The sequence below is a fragment of the Poecilia latipinna genome, unplaced genomic scaffold (assembly GCF_001443285.1).
Source record: "Poecilia latipinna isolate Pla-1442-1.1 unplaced genomic scaffold, P_latipinna-1.0 Scaffold162, whole genome shotgun sequence".
Taxonomy (NCBI): domain Eukaryota; kingdom Metazoa; phylum Chordata; class Actinopteri; order Cyprinodontiformes; family Poeciliidae; genus Poecilia; species Poecilia latipinna.
In genome coordinates this window covers 80,871-100,938 of record NW_015112778.1, presented here as the reverse complement: position 1 = coordinate 100,938, position 20,068 = coordinate 80,871, and the positions used below count along the sequence as shown (strand labels likewise).

At 38.3% G+C, this 20,068-nt stretch overlaps 1 protein-coding gene across 2 annotated transcripts in view; it reads right to left on the bottom strand.

Annotated features, from left to right (window-relative positions):
* The window catches only part of foxj3 (forkhead box J3), a 109,999-nt gene that overhangs the window by 73,447 nt on the left and 16,484 nt on the right, over positions 1 to 20,068 (bottom strand). The window contains exon 1 of one of the 2 annotated variants that reach the window (XM_015029781.1): positions 6,301 to 6,435. The exons of the other annotated variant lie outside the window; for it this stretch is intronic. The gene's annotated coding sequence lies outside the window, so the exon portion shown is untranslated. Of the gene's footprint in view, positions 1 to 6,300; positions 6,436 to 20,068 lie in introns of those variants that run through there. 2 annotated transcript variants of the gene reach the window in all.

Sequence of the window (20,068 nt, the reverse complement as noted above, 5' to 3'; positions counted from 1 at the left end):
TGGTCTTAAGACCGGTCTTAAGACCAAGACCAACTTCGAGTACCACAACACTGATATATATATATATATATATATATATGCAACAAATGCAAAGTGCTTCAGAAAACAAAAATATTAAATAAGATTCTGCAACTTTTTGTGGTAATAAGCAACAACAGGAATCATGAGGAACTCCCAAACTGAACAAACTCCTCTGGCAGCATTCGAACAGAAACTGTTTATGTTAATACTTTTCAGCTGATGTCTCACAGCAGGGGGCTGCAAGGGCCCGGCAGCCAATTCAAGATCCTCCATTAGTGCGGACGAGCGGAGGATAAGATGAAGGCATTTCTGCAAAACTAGACAAAATTCAAAGAAGGGAAATACCAAATTTGACGGCAGGAGATAATTTATTGCAAAAGTAACTGGTCTAAAACCATTCCCTTATGATCAGAGCTGAATTTCATCAGACACATTTTAATAAGAAAGGCGGTTTACTATTTACTTCATTTTTAGACTAGTTTTAAAGTGATGTTTCTGTTTGAAAAGAGTAAAGTTTTAATCTGGAGGGCTGAAATGGAGATTGGCAGAGGTAAAGTGGATGGTGCATTGTTGTGTTTATCACCATGTTTCAAATGTTAAGCTTTCAAACCAATTTCGTGTTTGCAAAAATCGGACTGAAGAGGCTTCTTTTGGCTGCAGCTTCAAGTTGGCAAAACATTAAAACAGCTTGTTGAGCCATACTGGATAAAAACGGGAATATTCGGAGGGCGCACACACAAAAAGACAACAAATAAAAATATTGTGCTAGAAATGTGCAAGGATGTTGAGATAAATTAGCGTTTTGACTGTCACCTTATCACATTTCAAAACATCCACATTGGTTTTGCATATTTTCCCTTTAGTGTGTTCACTTAAAATCCGGGCATTTGGTTTCTGGTGTGTGTGGTTAAAAATATCCCATATTTACATGCTCCGTCTAATTTTACACTCATGACCTTTTTCAAAGTGTCACTGATTTTAATACCTAATGAAGTCACAGCATGCAGTTTGTAATTCTCTGTTGTAAGACAATGTGAGAGTCCGACTGAGACGGTCCTGTTCCTGACAGAATATATGGAATCACTTTGAGGCCGTTCAGTCTGTTGTTTCATTTTGCAGCAGTTTATCAATCCCGTTTTCTGGTTTTGAAGAAAAAGTACCTCTACTGCATTAATTTACACTGGCACAGTGGACACCCAGTATTTTGGGGGAGACCACAGCCGCCTGTGAAAAGTTAAATCTGTGAATACAGGAGTTATAAAAACGCCTATTTTGATAGTTTAAACACCAAAAAATAACTTATTGTACATTAACGCACACAGTGGAAACCATCTTAGCATTACCACAGAAGCTAACATCTCAAAGTTCTTCCTCTTGGGAGTTAATCAGCACCAAGAAAAAATAAATGGAGCTCCTGGATTGGAAATGCCACCCAATAGCAAGTACAAATGCTAAAAGGCATCTCAGCTTCCAAACTGCATTTCTTTAATGCAAACATAAAATAAAGCGGATTTTTCAAGATTTAGAAAAAATTCCCAAATAAGTGGCAATCCAGTGTCCTTAGGCTTTCCATACATAAATCTAATTTTGTTCAGCTGGTTTCTTAAAGCCAACTAAGAAAGAGTTTTGCTTTTCTTCCAGGGTCCACCTGCATATTTCCTAATTACAACCTCTTCATCTTCTTCATACTTTCTCCAAATTTTACATTGCTGATTGGAAACAACAACGTTTTAAAAACTCCATGTTAATTTACCTTCTTCAAATAATGTCCATTCTTTTTTTTGATGGGTTCAACGCTTATCTTAAGGTCGATAAGCATTGCCTTTTATTACAGAAATTCAACTTGTACTGTGATTCAAGATGCACCATTTAGAATCATCTTGTGTCATATGTTCTCCATACAATTGTTTCTACTAAAATTAATGGACTAAAACATCCTATAAAGTTATGATTTTATATTTGGTTAGATATTTGAATTCCTTAATCAGCCCAGAAGTTCATATATTCCTGAATGATACAAGTTTTCATGCACTATCGTGGTATTTACCCTTGCATCTTCAAATTTTGCTTTTTTTGTTTGTTTAAATAGTATAGTAAAAAAAAAAACCTAAAGTTTCTTTCCTATTACAGCATGTCAATATGAACAAATGAACCAAGAAAGAACCAAACTAGTACTTCTGGAAGCCAGTGTAGGTGATGAGATTAGAAACTGATGAAAAGGCCAGATTCATGGACACACACGCCATTTGGCCCTTCATGCTAATGATCCAGCTGCTACATAATCCGTGGAGCCAAGATACCGTCTTCATTAGAGAACCTTTAGGCGGTGGCAGTATTGATAAGGCGTAACAAGAGCAGGCAGTTAGCAGGCCCCCCTGCTGCCTTCATCCCTCAGACTGGGGTACAGCCAGGCCTGCTGCTACATCGGCAGGGACAGTCCAAAAATGTTCACCAGTGGGTCTGTGGGAGGGCAGCCAAGTGGAAGCGAAGGAGGCAGGTTGAAAGATAATAAAAGATAGAAGTGACAGATCACTATAGGTGCTGTAAGGGTGAGTGTGTTTAGTAACAATTGGAGGTGGCAGAGAGCAGAAAGAGGTCTGACCACGAGCTCGAGCGGACACACTCTGAAACCAAACGAAACCACCCCGATTCGGATTCAGGAAAACGTGTGGCGTCACAGTCATTCTAAATAAAAGGAAATGTTTTATTAATCACCTATTTGTTTTCAGGAAAGAGGTGGATTTAATCCTAGGGCCCGGAAAAAATGGTCCATTTCATTTTCTATTCAAAACACTCAGAGCAAAATCTACCATTAAGCCCTGAGGGATAAAGGATTGCTGAGTAACACACTGAATGTTTTTTTTTTAAATTCTTAATTTCCCAACTTCTTGACAGGACTCGTCAACAGCGCAGCTGCTTCGTCAAAGCATTGCTGCTTTACCTGTGCCAGGTTCTCTCAGTAAAGAATCCCCAATGAAGCAATAAGATGAGCAACAACCTGGGATTACTCAACGCAGAACATTACATCAACTTGACCATGTTAAGCAAGGATGTCCGGGGAAGCAAGTCAGCAACTGCGTCAGAAAAATCAGTGCCGCTCCCCCTCTCAGCTATTGCAAAATTGATGCATCTACTTAGCATGCACTTAAAATTTTAGTACCCATAACAATGCACGGGCCCAGCTGAAATTAATATTTCAACTGAAGAGCTGCTGCTGTGACTGGCACTTAGTGTGAGGACAATCACCGATCATTTAAGTCTATTTCAGACAGAACAGGCTGTGGCTAAAAGTCTAAAGACTTATATATTGCAGCAATTACAACACAATGAATTACCAGGACATCACTGCTGAAGACAACGAAACTAAAGGCAAAGCATTGTCATGCCCGCTTCAAAATGTAAGATCCGAAACGGATCCAGTGATTGCGACCATAAACACCAAACCATAATTAATCAGAGACGAACAGCACTAAGATAGTGAATGCAGAGCACGTTTGATCGTCATCAGATTTAACCTTTGTGGTAACAGGCGAAACTTTGCCCCAAAAAAGGGAACTACTCGGTGAAGCAGAAATAGGGGAGTCCCGCTTAAAGGGAAGTACGTCAATGAAATTGGTTTTACTAACACAGAGCCAGTTTCCTTTTTCTGAAACCACACAAACTTTAATGCTTGCTTAAACCGTGTAGAAACTGTATTGCTATAGTTGTTCATTTTTACCATTTTTCTAAATAAACATGACACCTTTCACAGAGCAAACAGTATTCAGATCAATGGAGTCCGAGTTTGGAGACGTGTCGACTGAGGTCATTGGCACATCTGAGTCACTTCTGACATATTGGCACTGCGCAAAAAAAAATACCTTTCACTAATGTGGTGAATGGTGGCTCTTTTAAAATGCAAGTAGGTGTTCTAAATTTTACACTTCCATCATCACCTTATCCACAGGCTCAATAATGCCTTCTTTTATGTAAGAGATCCAGAAATTAGATGAGAAAACCGCACTTGATTGGTGCATCTCTAGCATAAATAAATTGACTTAATTTCCCACTTATTAGAAAGTAAGAATGCATTAATTAATCGGACAGTTATCAACAGACCTAATGCTGGAAATTTTATTTTTGTTGAATCAAGTCTAGTACCACAATCACAAGAATGTGCAACATTTTCTCTCGACATCTATAAAAACAAAAGAGGAATCTGAAAAGCCAGAAAAAAGTCTGATTGCAACATTTCCACTTCACACTGTATGTTAGCTGCATGGCAGTTCCTGAACCCTTTTGTGTCCTTATGTGCACTTTACACGTACTTCAAGTTTACAATTTGGGATCATATATTTAAGTGACTTAATGCAAACATTAAATCACTGAACAGAATGGTAAAGGGTGCCGCTTTCTTTATCCAATGTGAATTTTTACTATGTTATAAATGTTTCTTCCATTCCCTGATAAACTTACAAGCTACAGGTTTAAGAGCTGAAGCGAAACGCTTTAAACTTGTAAAGTAGGATATACCTCTGGAAAAAATTAAGAAACCACTTAATTTTTTTTCCTTCAGTTTCTCTGATTTTACTTTTTATAGGTATATGCTTGAGTAAAATCAACATTGTTCTTTTATTCCATGAACTCTGAAATTCCAAGCAAAAAAACTTTGCATTTGGAGAAAATTAGAAAAAGTCAACAAAGATGCAGCACTTTCAGACCTCAAATAATGCAAAGAAAACAAGTTCATGTTCATTTAGGAACAACAATACTAATGTTTCAACTCAGGAAAAGTTCAGAAATCAATATTTGGTGGAAAAAAAACAGGTTTTCAGTGTAGTGGTCTCTTCATTTTTTTTTCACAGCTGTACACAGCCGACATACAGCAATGAGTTCTGTAAAGTTGCTATAAAGTGGAACAAGCATCAGGAGCACCGCTTGTAAATTTTCTCCCTTACAACTTTGACTATGTAAAGCTCTTTTAATAAGATACCTGAAGGAAACATGTTTGAAAGTCCAGAGTTTTCTCCAACTACACAAAGCATAGAGTAACGCACCGCTGCTCCATCCCCATCTGTTGCAGTGCACTGCCAGTCAGCTGGCCAAAAGCTTCTTAAAATGTTCTCCTAGTTATTAAAAATAATAAAAAAGTCTATATATATATATATATATATATATATATATATATATATATATATATATATTTTTTTTTTTTCTTTTTTTAGGAGGATAAGGCCTTCTTGTTGCTTTTCTACTTTAATTGAAAACAGTTGGATCATGTTATATATTTTGCTTTGTGTGAATATTTGTGGTGTTTTTACTCAAGGTCATAGGTTTCCACTCAGGTCATGCTTCCTAACAGGTTGCACTGGTTAAATGTTACATTCTTGTCTCCAAAATGTGATAAAGTGGTCACAACTTAGTGGTCTGATAAAGAATGGATAATAAAAATAGCAGCTCAGTGCTGGGAATATCAGCTGCTGTTTCTGTGTCCGCTGTGTAAAGCGTCAGGACATAATGCACTACTAGTACTATTAATCCTGTTAAAAATTAATAGACCTTATTACATGTACTTCACTAGTGTTGATTATCATCTTAACATTATATGCCATAATATCTGTAATTTTGCTTCTGCTTGGCCCCACCAAAGAAACGGATAACAGAAGCTTTTAAAAGCATTATTTTCCCCCTTTTAGCTTATGTTAATGTCACTGGATACTGGATTTCACTATTGAAATCCAGTATCATAATGTAAACTTTAAAAAAAAGCACATTCACTTTAGTGAGCTTTTTTTTTTTGTTAAATTTGACAAAAAGAGTTTCTGAAATTAGAAAACATGCAAAAGCTCCGAGATTTTCAACATAATACATGAAACTTGTATGTTTTAGAGTTTATAGAATGCATATGATAGTAGATAAATAAAACAAGTAGTAGTGAGTGAAAAATATATGCTTTTTAAAATTGATCCAGTTAATCAATGCTTCCATTTTTTCCATGATATTAAGTATAAATATACTCTTTAAATAACAGCATTTACACTTGCAGTTGCTGAGTATCAAGTAAAAAAATTGCAAAACCTCCAAACTGACAAAAAGACAGAAATTATTGCGTATTTACAAAGATAAAAATAGTCCAAGAGGGTAAATTCTACTCTCTACCGAGAACATCTGGTTGCCTTCTGAGAAGAACTTCCTGTCGAATACCTGTGTATTACTGTCATCATTTCCTCTCTGAGCAAAGTAGGCTATTCAGTTCACATTCTTACTCCCACTAGCAGACAGACGACTGTTGATACATACCAGGCCAGCGAGCTCCTGCGTTTATCTGCAATTTCCGAGATTAATCCCTTTTTACTGCAGTCAAGCATCCGTCAAGAGCGACGCTCCGACAGCGTGCGTCTGCTCAGCCACAGAGACTCGACCATTAAGACCCGTGATGACTGTGCTGTTGAATCTGCTTCTTCAGAACTGCAGGCATGATGAATGATTAAAAACAGTGTCACTGCAATTCAAACAGGCCACAATAAATATTTACACCAGTGATTCTTAAATGCTGCCCAGAACCCAGAGACGGCGAGGAGGGAGAGCTCATTTGTGACAAGAATCTTCTTGTAGTGTGACGGTAACTTGGCGGAAAGGAGGGGAAACGTGAAGCATGCTCCTTCTGTTATGCCTGAAGATTTGGCACATGCACTCATAACAACAACAGTGATGTAACCTGGTAACAAGGCTCTGGCATCCGCACTCTCGACCGAAACCTGGGTCATACCTTCCATATCAGTGGCTTTATATTAGTGCGGGAGAAAACCCTTGTTTTCCTAGCGATAGCCGAGGGTGTAAACACGGAGGGGTGGGGACTCTGCTCACCTGCCCTTCAGTCAAAAGACACTCCTCACTTTTTCCACCGCTTCAGTAAAAGGACTTCAGTTATTTTTGACATCTCTCAAAATAAAATAGCATAGAGCCTTGGTATTTTTTTTTTTTGCACGAGCTCTGCAATCATGCAGCAAATGGCCTCAGGCCTCATTGCCATAATTAAAAAGAAAAAAAAGAAGAAAAAAAAGCAGGTAGCAGCCATGCCAAGGCGACAGCTTTTAATGTCGGCTTTCCTTCTCAATTAAAGGCTTAATGGTTCCGGTGAAGCCAGCCCCAGGAAGAACGCATTAATACCCCGGTCCTTACTAGCATTTTTAGGATGTGTCAATTATCACTTTGCCACTCTCACTGCTGAACCCATTGTTCAGATTACTGCTCCGTGAAACAGACTTGGCTGCCCAGCAGAGGCCTTACACCTCTGAATATGTATTCCAGAGTACTTATTGTCCAAGTACTATACAGGTAAATTAGATTTTTTTTTTTTTTTTTAGGATGTAAGTGGGATGCTGTTGGTCAATTAAAACCAAAATGGATGCATGCTCTTTAGGCTCCAGCTTCACCCATGAATGAACGAATCGAGTCCGTAATTATTCTGCCAATCAACGTGGAGTGCGACTGTGAGGCAGTTTAACGCTGCGTCAGAGGTAGAAGAAAGAAAGAAAAAAAAAATAGTGACAAAAATTTAGAGAGCTTCATAAATGGAGCGGTGACCAGCTGCAACCTTTTTAAATGAATCTTAATGATTTTCCTTTTTTTTTTTTAGATAAAAATGGGCATTCAATTTTTAAACACCACAAAATCAAAGAACCAGCGCAAGGAATCAGGAAAATAGCCAAAGTATTCAAAATTAAACTAGAAATAGAAAGCAAACTTCAGTTCAGAAAAGAATCCAACTCTTGAGGAAAAATTATCTGATTCTATTGCACTCATTTTCTGAAAATACAATTATTAAGACTATAAGATAAATTGTCCTTATTAACCAACTTATGAATTTACATTTGAATAATTTAAATATAGGACATTGTATACTCAAATATGATTAAAACAGGATTAGAAATGGAGCAACTAGACATAAAAATCCTAAAATCACCATTTTATTTAGATCATTTTAATGTTCTCTTACCTGAAAATTCCTAAGAAAGTGAAAGACTCTAAACTGGAATGTTTTCTTTCTGCAGGTTGAAGCTGGATGTGTGCGTCTGTCGAAGCTGCAGCTGTGTTTGGACAAACTAGTCTAAAGTATGTTAGTGGTCCATAGTAGCTTAGGTGACAATAAATGGACTCTCTATGGTTCGGTTGCTGAAATACGATGAGCCAGACTCACTAATGAGCCAAAATAAAGAGCAGTCAGGGTCTTCTCCTAAACCCCAACAATGTGGAGGAAAACTATTTTACCTTTGGGTACAAAATGGAAGAAGAAGATGCATAACGACTAATGATGAAAGTAGCGGTGAGATTATTAGATTTGACGTCACTGATTACGTCAGCTGGCTGCAGCAGTCGGGCTCTAAGATAAAGACAGAAAGCTTTCGACCGCTGCTAACTGACAGACGAGCCGGGCAGACGTAGGAAAGGCGGATCAGAGTCAGAAAAGATCTGTGAGCCGTCTGAGGATCAACTGAGGTGCTGCAGGCTGTCTGCAGAGGCCACAGTGCAACCAGCAGGGCTCATAACCTCACAATTCACTCAGCAGAAAAATGTGAATGGACACAGCAGAGAAAGTCCTCAGAGAGGCGGTCTCCACAGCGAGCTCCGTTCACTGCTGACATGGATTCATCACAGACGTACAGATGTATGCAGACAAAGGTCTAAGCTGCTGAGGCCAGCACAAGACTGCAACTCTACGTGCAATCTCTTAAGGTCAAGAAAAGAAAAGAAAAAAAAAACACGTTCAGCATAGCAGTAATTGAATAAGCCTTTCCAGTGAATCAGAGCAGTGATTGTGCGGGATTGGCTCCACATCCCTAACAGCTTGCCTGGGAGGTGGTCTTTGTTTTGGAGGAGGCAGGGGTGTCCTGACACCAACCATGCGAACCCAATTACCCTGGTCCCGCAGCCTGGGGGCCCACATTAACAAAGTCCCTCTGGGAGGTTGACTCCATGCCAGCCTGGCAGCCGGCAAGATCCTGCTGCTGAATCACAACTAGACCACTTAAGGAACTGGCAGGCCGAGCGCTTGGTGGCATTCTCACTCTCATCCATGTTGACTCCATCCCGGTTTGTTTTTGTTGATGTTAAATACTGAGCCAGTCTCTGAGCTGAGATTGGGTTTTACAGTCAGCATGAGTTAGAGCTGATGATGACGGAAGATTTTTAAAATGAACTGAAACATTAAATTGTACATATTGTCACATTTTGGAGCCTAAAAATTAGGGGTGCACCGATTTATCGGCCAGACAATTTATCTGTGCCGATTTCCTTCATACTTGCATGTGAAAACGATCTTATCAACCTTAGCAAAGATCCAAGAATCAACCACTGTCCTCTGTTCTCCTGTCAGAGAGGTTTGACTGACAGATCAGCCTTCCAGGACATCTCTGCACATTTAGTTACCAATAGTCAACCCCTCTGTTAGCAACTCAGCTACTGCTGCAGGTTAGGCTTTTTAAAAGACCGGTGATCAGCCAGAAAACTGCAATCAGTGCACCCCTAGTAATAATTATTAATCGTTTTTGAAAAGAAGAGCATTTTGATTGAGGACACTTACAAGAGGAAGACACTAATTTTTATGAGCAACAACAGGCTCATTAAAGGCATTCTTTTCTATTCACAGAACTGACCAGAAAACATTGATTCAATGTGTCGCCACTTATTAGAAACACAGAAAATAGTATGTAGTGAGCAGTTTCCCCATGAATATCAGAAAAGAAAGTAAAGCGAAAAGAGATGATTTTTCCCAACCACCAAATATTTTGTGCTAAATGAAACAAAATTATTAATTTAAGGAACAACATATGGAAAGAGAAAACCAACAGTTTATAATACAGCTACTACAGATATGCAGGGAGGCCCAACAAGCACAACTATTGTTTGTGAGCATAAAGTTTATCAAGTAATAATATGCATTTTTTAACGGTGGTTTTTACTTTTCATGTCCAATCATTAAAATGTTAGCTGATGTCCACAGGTCAGATTTAATGCATAGCTTCTCTCACCAAACAATTCCTTAGTACCAGTTATTACTTTCAGGTGTGACAGGGTTGTTGTTTTTTTTCCTGTGTCTGGGCCAAATTAAGGAGAGGCTGTTTAACTGCAGCTGAAGTTGGATTTTATTTCATGATTTTTAATCCCTTCCATCAACCACATGTGTATTATTAGCTTAAAGTGACTTTAAACGGTCAAGCATGTTGGAAAACTATCAAGTTGGAGAGGTGTGGCAGACAGTGTCATCAGAATACTGTTTTGACAGCTGAATTAGTGTCCTGTAGTCAAACCGTCACAAATAAAACAGAGATTATGAGGAGAAAAGTGAGATGTGCATAACTACTGCTTTAAAATCATCTATTATGGTGAGTTGTTGGAAGCAACTTGGCGATGCATGTCTGCACACAACACAGTAACGAGTCTTCTTAGAGGTGGAGTAGAAATTACAATATCTGACACATTAGTGTCTCAAATTACACATTTTTTGTCACAGGCAGCCATTTCCAACTGTGCTTAAATAGAAATATACTTCACATGTGACAGAACACCTTTAAATCTCTCTAAATGGTACCGGTTTGGTAAGTCTCGAGCAGTAATTACCTCACTGGATAATTACCATACAAATCTTCACTTTATAAACCATTTCCGACTTAAGACTTTCACAATTTGTCTTGTGGTCGAAGTTTGTCTTCAGCATTCAACAATTTTTAGCTGCCATTTTGGCCGCCTTGTGCTCTCTTTTGTTCTTTCCACTATTTTGCTTTTTTTTCTTCTTAATTTTGTTCATCGAAAGTAACATAATTATCGTACCAGACAAGTCACATCAAAATTAAAATGTAAAACTTATAAGCTCCTAAAACCTGATCTGAAAAGTACCTAAAGTGAGCATCTGCCACCAGGGCCTGTGTGATATTTTAAAGCGTTAACCAAAGTATGTGCCAAAAATCAAAGGGGGTTTTCCCTTGCTCATGCCACAAGCCATTACCAACTAAAAAAATAGAAAGGTGTTTGTTTTTCTTATAAACAAACTGCAACAATCAGCTCTTCCTTCTCCTTTTTTCCTTGGTAGAAGAATTATTCATGTAGTCAGATGGAGAACAAGCTGGGGACATCTTTGACAAACCGTTTAATGTCTTAAGTCATTTTTCCTGCAAAACATTGTTATGCTTCTTAGTTCATTTGGTATTTTGCAGCTTTTCTTTTTATGCAAGAGCATGCTAAATTTTTAAAAGCCTAATTTGGGTTTAAAGACATAACAGCCATTTCTTTCCAATCTTTTCATGGAATAAGATGTTGCATCATAACCCATAAGACTGACTAGCATTTAAAGTTATAGTAGAAATATTTTTTCTGATAAATCAATGAGAATAATACGAAGCCATGAGTGGAACAGATCACTTTTTTTATTTAATGTTGGTGTTTGTGTGTGGATTGTTGTGTTTCAGGAACATTTTCAGTCTTCCATTCAGTCCAAGTGTAGCATTGTTCATTTTGTTTGACCCCTGGAGAAAACATGCATTAGCACTTTTCTGTATGCGGGGGAAAAATAGTTCTGCTCGAATTACGAAGCTTAGTTTAATGAGTGAGTGGGCCGAGTCTGTTCTGAGAGTGAGTAAATCATTCAGGTCAACTTTCAAATTTAAAGAGTAGAAGAGTACAGATATCTTTAAAGCTGGGGATAGGAAAACAAAAGCATAAGAATGGTGGCATGACACTCGTATGCCTTTCAAAAGCCAAATCTGAAAGAAAATCCGGATAAAACCCGCCTGAGGTTTAGATGTTCCTGTCACGTACTGCCTAAAAATCATCTTTATTTTGAAAGGCACTGGAGCTGGAGTTATAATTAAAACCGTTTTGGTTTTTAATCAATACTCAATCTCTCAGAAATAATTAACAGCATATTAAAGAGTTTACTGCCTGACAGAGCTGGACGCCTCTACATCATTAAGCTGTTGAAGCGCTGCTCTTTGACTCCTCATGTCCCATTTCAGTGGTTTACTGCGCCTCCATACAGGCGATTGAAAATGCTCCCACAGTTGCACTGTACCTGCAGATAATAACACAGCTCACTGACAGCACGCAGCATGCACTGCATACATTCTCTATGCAAGTTAAACATAAAACGCAGCTGAAGCCAAAATGAGAAACTGCTGAGTAACAAATGTAAAGCTTCATGAAATGAGAGTGAAAGCTGTAAAAAAAAAAAAAAAAAAATGGAGTAGGTGAAACCAGGTCTAAAGTATTCAGGGCATTTGAGGCCAACTATAGTTGAGGTGATAAAGCTGGCCACAGATTGCAGTTTTAGTGTCCTTGGGCTCAACATTGGCCTAATCTCCACCCTCAGACTTAATTACAAAACTCATAATTACAGCTCGGGTGTTGATTGTATAAGTTCAAAAGGGCTAGGAAAACATTTTAAAGGAAAAACTAAATCCACCATCATGGTTAGCGAGGTTGCCTGGAAACGATGCTTGACTGGAAAAAATTTAAATGAAAGCAGCCCACATCTGTACGTTTCGACAGTCTGGTTTACATCCATTTTATGACGATATTTACGCCTCTTGAAAAACAGGAAAAAAACACCATTAAAGCCATAAAGTCGAGATGCACGACAGAACCTGATTCTGAATCTCAGAAACTGAGAAATCAAATTTTTTTCTAATCACGAAAAGCTTACTAGATTGAGCCAAGAACACCACCCTTTGGTGTGGCTGTCGTTACTTAATCAAGTTAGAGGAAGCAGAGCTCGACGGTTTAACCTTAACTTACAAACTGTTATGGTTTAGAAATATTGAGGGCTTTGAGACATCAGAAATAAGGTAATAATTTACAGTCTATTAAAACACTGAGAGACTGCTATTTTAGTAATGTCTGCTGTTTTGGGGGGCCAAACCTGATACTGGACCACCACTATTCTGCTGAATTACAACCCCTCAGCTCTGTCAGATGGAGAGAGGGACAACATAAATTCAGATCATTGAGAGGTCATTTATCTTTGCCCTTTTCTCCTGAGTGATAGCACACAATTCCTTGGAAGTTACGCAACATATCAGTAGGATTAAAAGTCACACCTCAGTGGTTTCAACATTTTTTCAAAGTCTGTTAATAAAAACTAAAACATGCCATCCACCAACAATGATGGATTAAGGGTTTTCATAACCAGACGATATGCTTTTCCACAAACGTATGCAAGCCATAAGATCATCACACATGCTCATGTATATTGTGCCTTCAATTATTTTGACCCCTAACTTTCAAAACTGCAGCTCATGTAGTCCTGCGGAACACCGTATGAAAAGCACCCAATTATCTGTAGAACTCATCCAACGCCGTCTTGCATCACAAAGAATTGTGCGCGTCTACACAGCCGGATACATTTCTTGGATATTCTCCAGATGACTTCTGTGGTAATTTGGAGCCAGCTAGTTTTTCAGCTGCTGCTGATTAAGAGCATAGAAGCAGTGGATGAGTGTGTTTACACCGTGACCTGGAATAACTGACCAGAAATTTGTTTTCACTTTGAACAGACAGCTGTCGGTGTCTATACCTGCTCCTTGCATCATGCTCCAGTGCAGATCATTTCAATTAATTTTGGTTTCCCGGAGACAATGTTGGTATTTGTCAGGGTGTGGATAAGAAGAGGCGGGAAGGCAGTAGCAGTTGTTGTTTTAAGCTCTGCAGTCAAAATACTTCTTGGCAAAAAAATACATTCATCAAGCGTGAGCTCACCGTGTTACGGGAGACACACCAACTCATCACAAAACTGGAGGATTCCATAATAAATCCAAAACAAGGAAACAACTCGACAGGTACAAAGTGCCGATTTATTTTTACACAAAACATACATCATCAACAAGATAATTTTAGATGTTTCCCAGGCCTTTGAAGCCTGGGAAACCTTAAATGTGTCAACTAATACTTTTTGTTTTACGTTTAATCCAATTCAACTAAAAACCACAAAGTCCTTCACAAAAACAAAAAAAGATACAAGTATATTAAGCACTTAAATATTGTGATGAAGAAACCAAACTTAACCAGTTCTCCATTTTAATTCTTTAACACACTAAGCACACGACGGTATGCAAGACTTGGCTCTGAAAACAAACGTAAAAGTTGGTCAATTCCTCGGCCGACGCTTGAACTCTGTGACAAATTGAGGCATAGCTGGCTCAGACGCCTTGAGGAACTCCGATGACGTCCACGCCCAGTACTCCCACTGACAGCTTAAATCCATTTGAAACTCGGGAACTCCCTTTCAGCGTGAAGAAGCCGTCAGGCAGCTCCGTCTCTGTGCTGTCAGTCAAGGAGGTGCCGCTCGGCTATTATGAAATTGTTTTTGACATTTCCAGTGGGGAACCTCTTGTTTTCAAGCAGGAAGGTGAAGATGCTGTGTGGGCAGCTGCCTTGTCTCAGTGTGACATTCAAAATGATGAGTCGGATGAAGCACAACGACTGGTCAGTTCTTTAGAGTCTGCTTGTTATCTGTGAGTGTTTAGAGCCCCTTGAACCTTTTCCACATTTTTAATCACTGGAACCACAAACATCAATGTATGTTATTGGAACAAACACAAAGTGGTGCACAAATTTTTAAGTGGAATGAAAACTGTTTTACACAAATTTAAAAAGTGATATGTATCCAATCCCACTGGACGCAAATATTTTGCGGTACGTCTCTACCGGATTTGCACATCTAAAAACTGAAATGTTTCACCTTCTCTTATTTGCAAAATAGCTCAAGGCCAGTCATATTTAATGGCGAATAATATCTAGACATCAATGTATTTTATACGCATTCTCAATGTGACTTAGCTGTGGACAATGACTGGGCCATTTTAACAGACATACTGAAAAACTCCAGGGGTCTCAAACTCCAGTCGCCGAGAGCGGTGTCCTGTAACTTCTGGATGTGTCCCAGAAGTTGATCTGAATCAAATAACTACATCCTCAACCGCTACAGACACCTGTAATGTTTAGATGTCTCTGACTTGACCTACCTGACGTGCATAATTAGGTCATTAGCGGAACACTGGCCCACCAGAATTGATTTTAAACATCTGAATATTGTAGTTTTGGGTCATGATAGTGCCAGAAGATTAATCACCATCCTCATATCAAGTCTTTTACAGCCTCCAACAACTTTTCTCCCAGAATTTCAAAGTATTTAGCTCCCTCCACCCAGTCATCAACTATGATCAGCTGCTGAAGAACAATACCGCTGAAAGTAACTGATTAAGCTAGATTTTATTCAGTGGTATCCAAGTAAGTGTGGCTGAATACGAATGCATACCTCAGATTCTTTTTTTAATTTTTTTATTTCTAAACTTTTTGTACCGTTTTGTGTTGGTCTATTACATGCAAACCAAATGACATATGTTGAACTTTGAGTTTGTGACATCTAGTAAATGTGAAAAATGTTCAAACGGAATGAATATTTTTCCAACAACAATAATAATCCAATAATTAGTTTGATCATATTTTATTGTTTCACTTCAGAGACTCTTCAGATTATGAATCCATTAGGTCCAGTAACTTTCCCATTAGCTATAGGAAAGCAAAGAGCACATGAAGATCTCAGTCTACTTGAATTTTCTGCTAACCTTCAACCAATATACACTGTTAATCTTTGCATTATACTGGAAACACGGCAATTGCATAAATTCACTGCAGACTGGTGAGTTTTACGATAAACTGCTAAGGACATGGCAGGTAAAATATTCAAACTTCCAGAATGAAACTGGAAGTTTGACTGAAAATGTCTCTAGGATTTGCCACAGTGACAGGTTAACGTGTATTTTTATTGTAATCCTCCACTGAAGCAAAAAAAAAAAAGCATTCAATGAAGATAAACTTTTAGCAGAATCAAAACAAAAGCCTGATTACATCTAACAATAACAGCAACACTTTATTATCACTTTCCCCACACCTTATCACAGTAGTACTAATCACCAGGCTAATTAAGGTTGCACCATTTGCATCTATACCTTTGTGTTTCAACAGCGAGAAGAACAGTGTCACCACATCAGCCTACAAACGTCTCATTTCACCCTGAAGACATTCTGCTACTTTCAAAACTTGTGACATAATCTTCCAAACCCCTTCAATTCTCCTGCTTTGTTATCTGCATCTCCTTTTTCTTTCACCTTTTCTTTTCCCAGTTTAAATTTGTGAGTATATCCCTCCCCTATTTCTTCACCCCACCCCTGCACCACCACACAGGCTGCGCTCATTACAGCGGATTTGCATGTCTGCTTCGGAGCGGTATGAGGGGAGATGAAACAGAACTCCCAGTGGCTGCCGTTGCAGAGATTCACTCGTCTTACAGAAAGGACTCTACTCTGGGCCCCAGACATAGTCGGCAAAGGAAAGCAGGCACATAAACGGGCTACAGACGGGGAGATATACGGCAACAAAGTCAAAGACGCTTCCCCAGGAAGAATTTAAAGCGTGCTGAATTCAGTTTAAATATATCTACATGCAGGAAAAAAGCTGAGATACAGACGTCTAGCTTCCAGCACGTTGCAATAATCTTGTGGTCTACTGATCGAGACTGCTTGGCGGGGACAGCTGAGGCCACGAGGTGTGTACTGTGCCATCACTCTCCACTTCTGCTTAATGATTATACACCCGAGATCAATGACCGCCTTTCCTATGCAAGTCTAACGATCTCCAAAGCCGTCTATCTGTGAAACAGCAAGCACCAAGAAACTGCAAGAAACAGTTTGCAAATTAAGAATCTGTTTGGTTTTGTAATGGTGAGTAATTGAACAATTACCTATTCAATTAAAAAGAAGTTTACAAAACAGAACAGTGGAACATTTATTTTTGCATATGAAATTATTTTACAGCATTTTGACCTCAGCATCTGCTGTTTGTTCAGTGGGAGGATAGCGAGCATAAGCTCCTCAACACTCTTCATATTCAAATATATTTTCATCATATCTCTAAGAATAATTTCAAAAAGAGTGAAAGCAAATTAAAACTTTGGCTGAAACGAGAGTTAATCTATCAAACTGCAATATTGATTTGTTTGGTCGTAATATTTGGTCTGCTAATATATCTGAAGTGACATGCATCATTACACCGTATGCATATACTGTATCTGACTAGCTGGATGGAGGTAAGGATAAAGTACGATTATGGATATCATGATGTGGAAATGGAGAAGATTGAGGAAAAATTTAATGAGCTCCAGTCAATACTGTCATATTTCTAATAAGGGAGAATTGTTAGGTTGCAACGAATTTTAAATAGTTTTGTTTTTATCTTTTAAAATTAACTAAATAAAAACAATGGCACTGTATCATACACTTTAAGATACATTTAGCTTCTTGTTTCTGCTTTCTGCTGAACCAGTAAACTATATGAGCACAGACCTCCCTCCCCTGCTTTTCTATAAATGGAGGAGGTGAAAGTGGACCTTTACAGCTCAGTTCACCCTGTCGCCCCGTCCAGAAGCAAACCGCCAGACTGTGGATGAAACTTTGAGCAAACGACTTGGGGAAGACAATATCCAACAAATCCTCCAAACAAGAACAAGATGTTCTTGTTTGGAACGTTTAGTTCTCCAAATCTTACTAAAGAAACCATAAAATTGGTTTCAGTAATGTGTAAAAGACTAACTTGTCTCTGACACCATGGCTCTCATTTAACTCAGACAAAATAATTGATAATATATTGGGTTTCAGAGCTTATCAGCTTTTTCTGAGGGTCAGAGAATAAATCAGGTCTGAGATGGAAAATAAAAATGGGAAGAAAAATAAAATAGTATTATTTTAATGAAATAAAGAAAAATAAAGTATTTTTGTGACAACCAAAAAAAAGAGTAACCAATCAAATATTTCTCATGTTCAGTCTTTAGGCAAAAAGATTGCGTATTTTTACAAAGCATACAAAAAGGGAAAAAAAAGGAGAAAGGTCTGCCAACCATCTGGAGCTCCTTCAACCACGAATTAGCGTACCATTTTCAGGTTAGCAACTGAAAATAATCCAGTCATCCCCAAAGGAGTTTATGCTGACAGATGCTTTTGGAAACTGGAAAGCAGTGTGTACCGGAAAGGTTGTATCCGCCATTTCTTTGTATTGTTTAAGACTGGAAATACGTCCAAGTAGCCAAATTTGTCTTTCTTGTAAGCAAAAGAAAAAGTGTGGAAGCCATTTTTTCAGCTGGCAGTGACCAGCAACACGTGGGGGAGAGCAACAAAGCACCACTATGCGTTATAAATTCTTGGAAAAACACCAGTCACTCCATCACCTTTTGTTTTACATTTGTTTAAAACATTTTTTTTTTAAATCACCATTTTTTCCAGTAAACAGCCCAATCTTAATGGAAAGACTTTGAATCTGCACAAAAAAGTCTTATTGCAACAACCATTAAGGAAGGAGACATCAATTAATCTGGTGACTGGAATAGTTTATTGTGTGCCGCTTTTGCGGTTTAGTCAAGTGTTGTAAACTGGGGAGTTCCAACCTTGCATTTATACACATGCAACTCCATTACTACCAAACGGTTGTTTTCAATTTGTCATGCACTGCATTCCTTGGTCTGTTTTGCACTTTTAACCATATAATTGTACAACTTGTTGAAGTACTACCAACTTTAAAAAGCCCTGGCATAAAAAGACCACCTTTACAAGTGCAACCCAATTTATTTGTGTGTCAGTAGTGGAGGTGGGGCGCTTGGGTTTGGATAGGGAGAGTCCAGTTGAAAGAGGAATGTCTCGCCGCCGATGCAAACAGAACATCAAAAGCGCCACGAAATGTCGATAATTGCGGTTGCTCATCTTCCAAGAACCGAAGCCAAGCACACAATTCTCAAATTGGCCTGGTGAAAAACTTAAAACTACAATTCCCAAAGTAAACAGTGAACTCTTCTTAGATGATAGCAAGAGGTTAAATACTGAGACAGTTTAGTTAAAGAAAAAAACCCAGCCCAGAGAAAAAAAAAAGCTTGTGTTTTCTTGGCGGTGCTACTGGAGTTTGGTGCTTTTGTTCTGGATGACTCATTTGGTGAAAGTGGCACATCATGTGCCATGCAACATGAGTCACTGTGGAAGAGAAGGACAGGGAGTCTTAGACATACCAGCTCCTGACCTGGATTGTTCTCTGGAGACCACACAACCAACTTTAACAAGAAACTGAAGAGTGGCAATAGATATGAAGGACAGAAAAATGTGTGAAAGTTTCTTAGTTTTTGAAGAAAAGTCCAAATTTTATCACAAAAATCAGAAAGGGAAACCTTCCTTTATATTTACACCTATGAGTCACGGATGGCTATGACTCATTAGGATATGATAAATTACTAAGTCGCTAAATAAAATAAGGAGAAATTAAAATGGGAACTTAGACTAATTTTTTAGCCTCAAGACTTTCAGATCCATATTCTTATAACCATTACTAAGAGTGAGCATCTAGCAGTAAGCTAGTAGTTTTCTTTATCCAGAAAACATTCAACAAGCAAGGAGGAAAATATAGATGTAAAATAAGATCAACACAAATCTGTCACTCTTAAATTAATCACCAGAGAACCTGACCACAAAACTACAAACAAGCATGTGATTTGACAAGTGCATAACCCTTTTATAATGGACATGTTTTAGCACAGGATAATTGTAAAACTATCTGCAGAGTTGGCTTTTTCCCAGAGTAAGAAAGCAGCTGGTGTTGGTTGAAGTAAGAATCAATTTACAAGAGAAACAATTTTCATTGACTGGCTTTGATCATTATGGCTTTGATCAGATCAGACTAAGCAGCATTTCACAATGTTGCTTCCCTTCTACAATGTTTGTATGCAAACATTTGTAAATTCCTCTTGGATTGCTAGTTGTAGCCTTTGTGGTGTTTAGCCTTGTATAGGTAAGATGTATATGGCTAAACTGATACATCTATAGATGCATTTTAATTAAATGCATCCAAACTAAGAACTCCAATCATTCCTAGGCATTAGACACATCAAGCACCAGCTTTTACTTTGATGCACTTAGTAAAATTTCTATAATAAAAGAAAAATCTTATAAAAGACTCAAACTTGCATCGTTTTATATTGTAATCA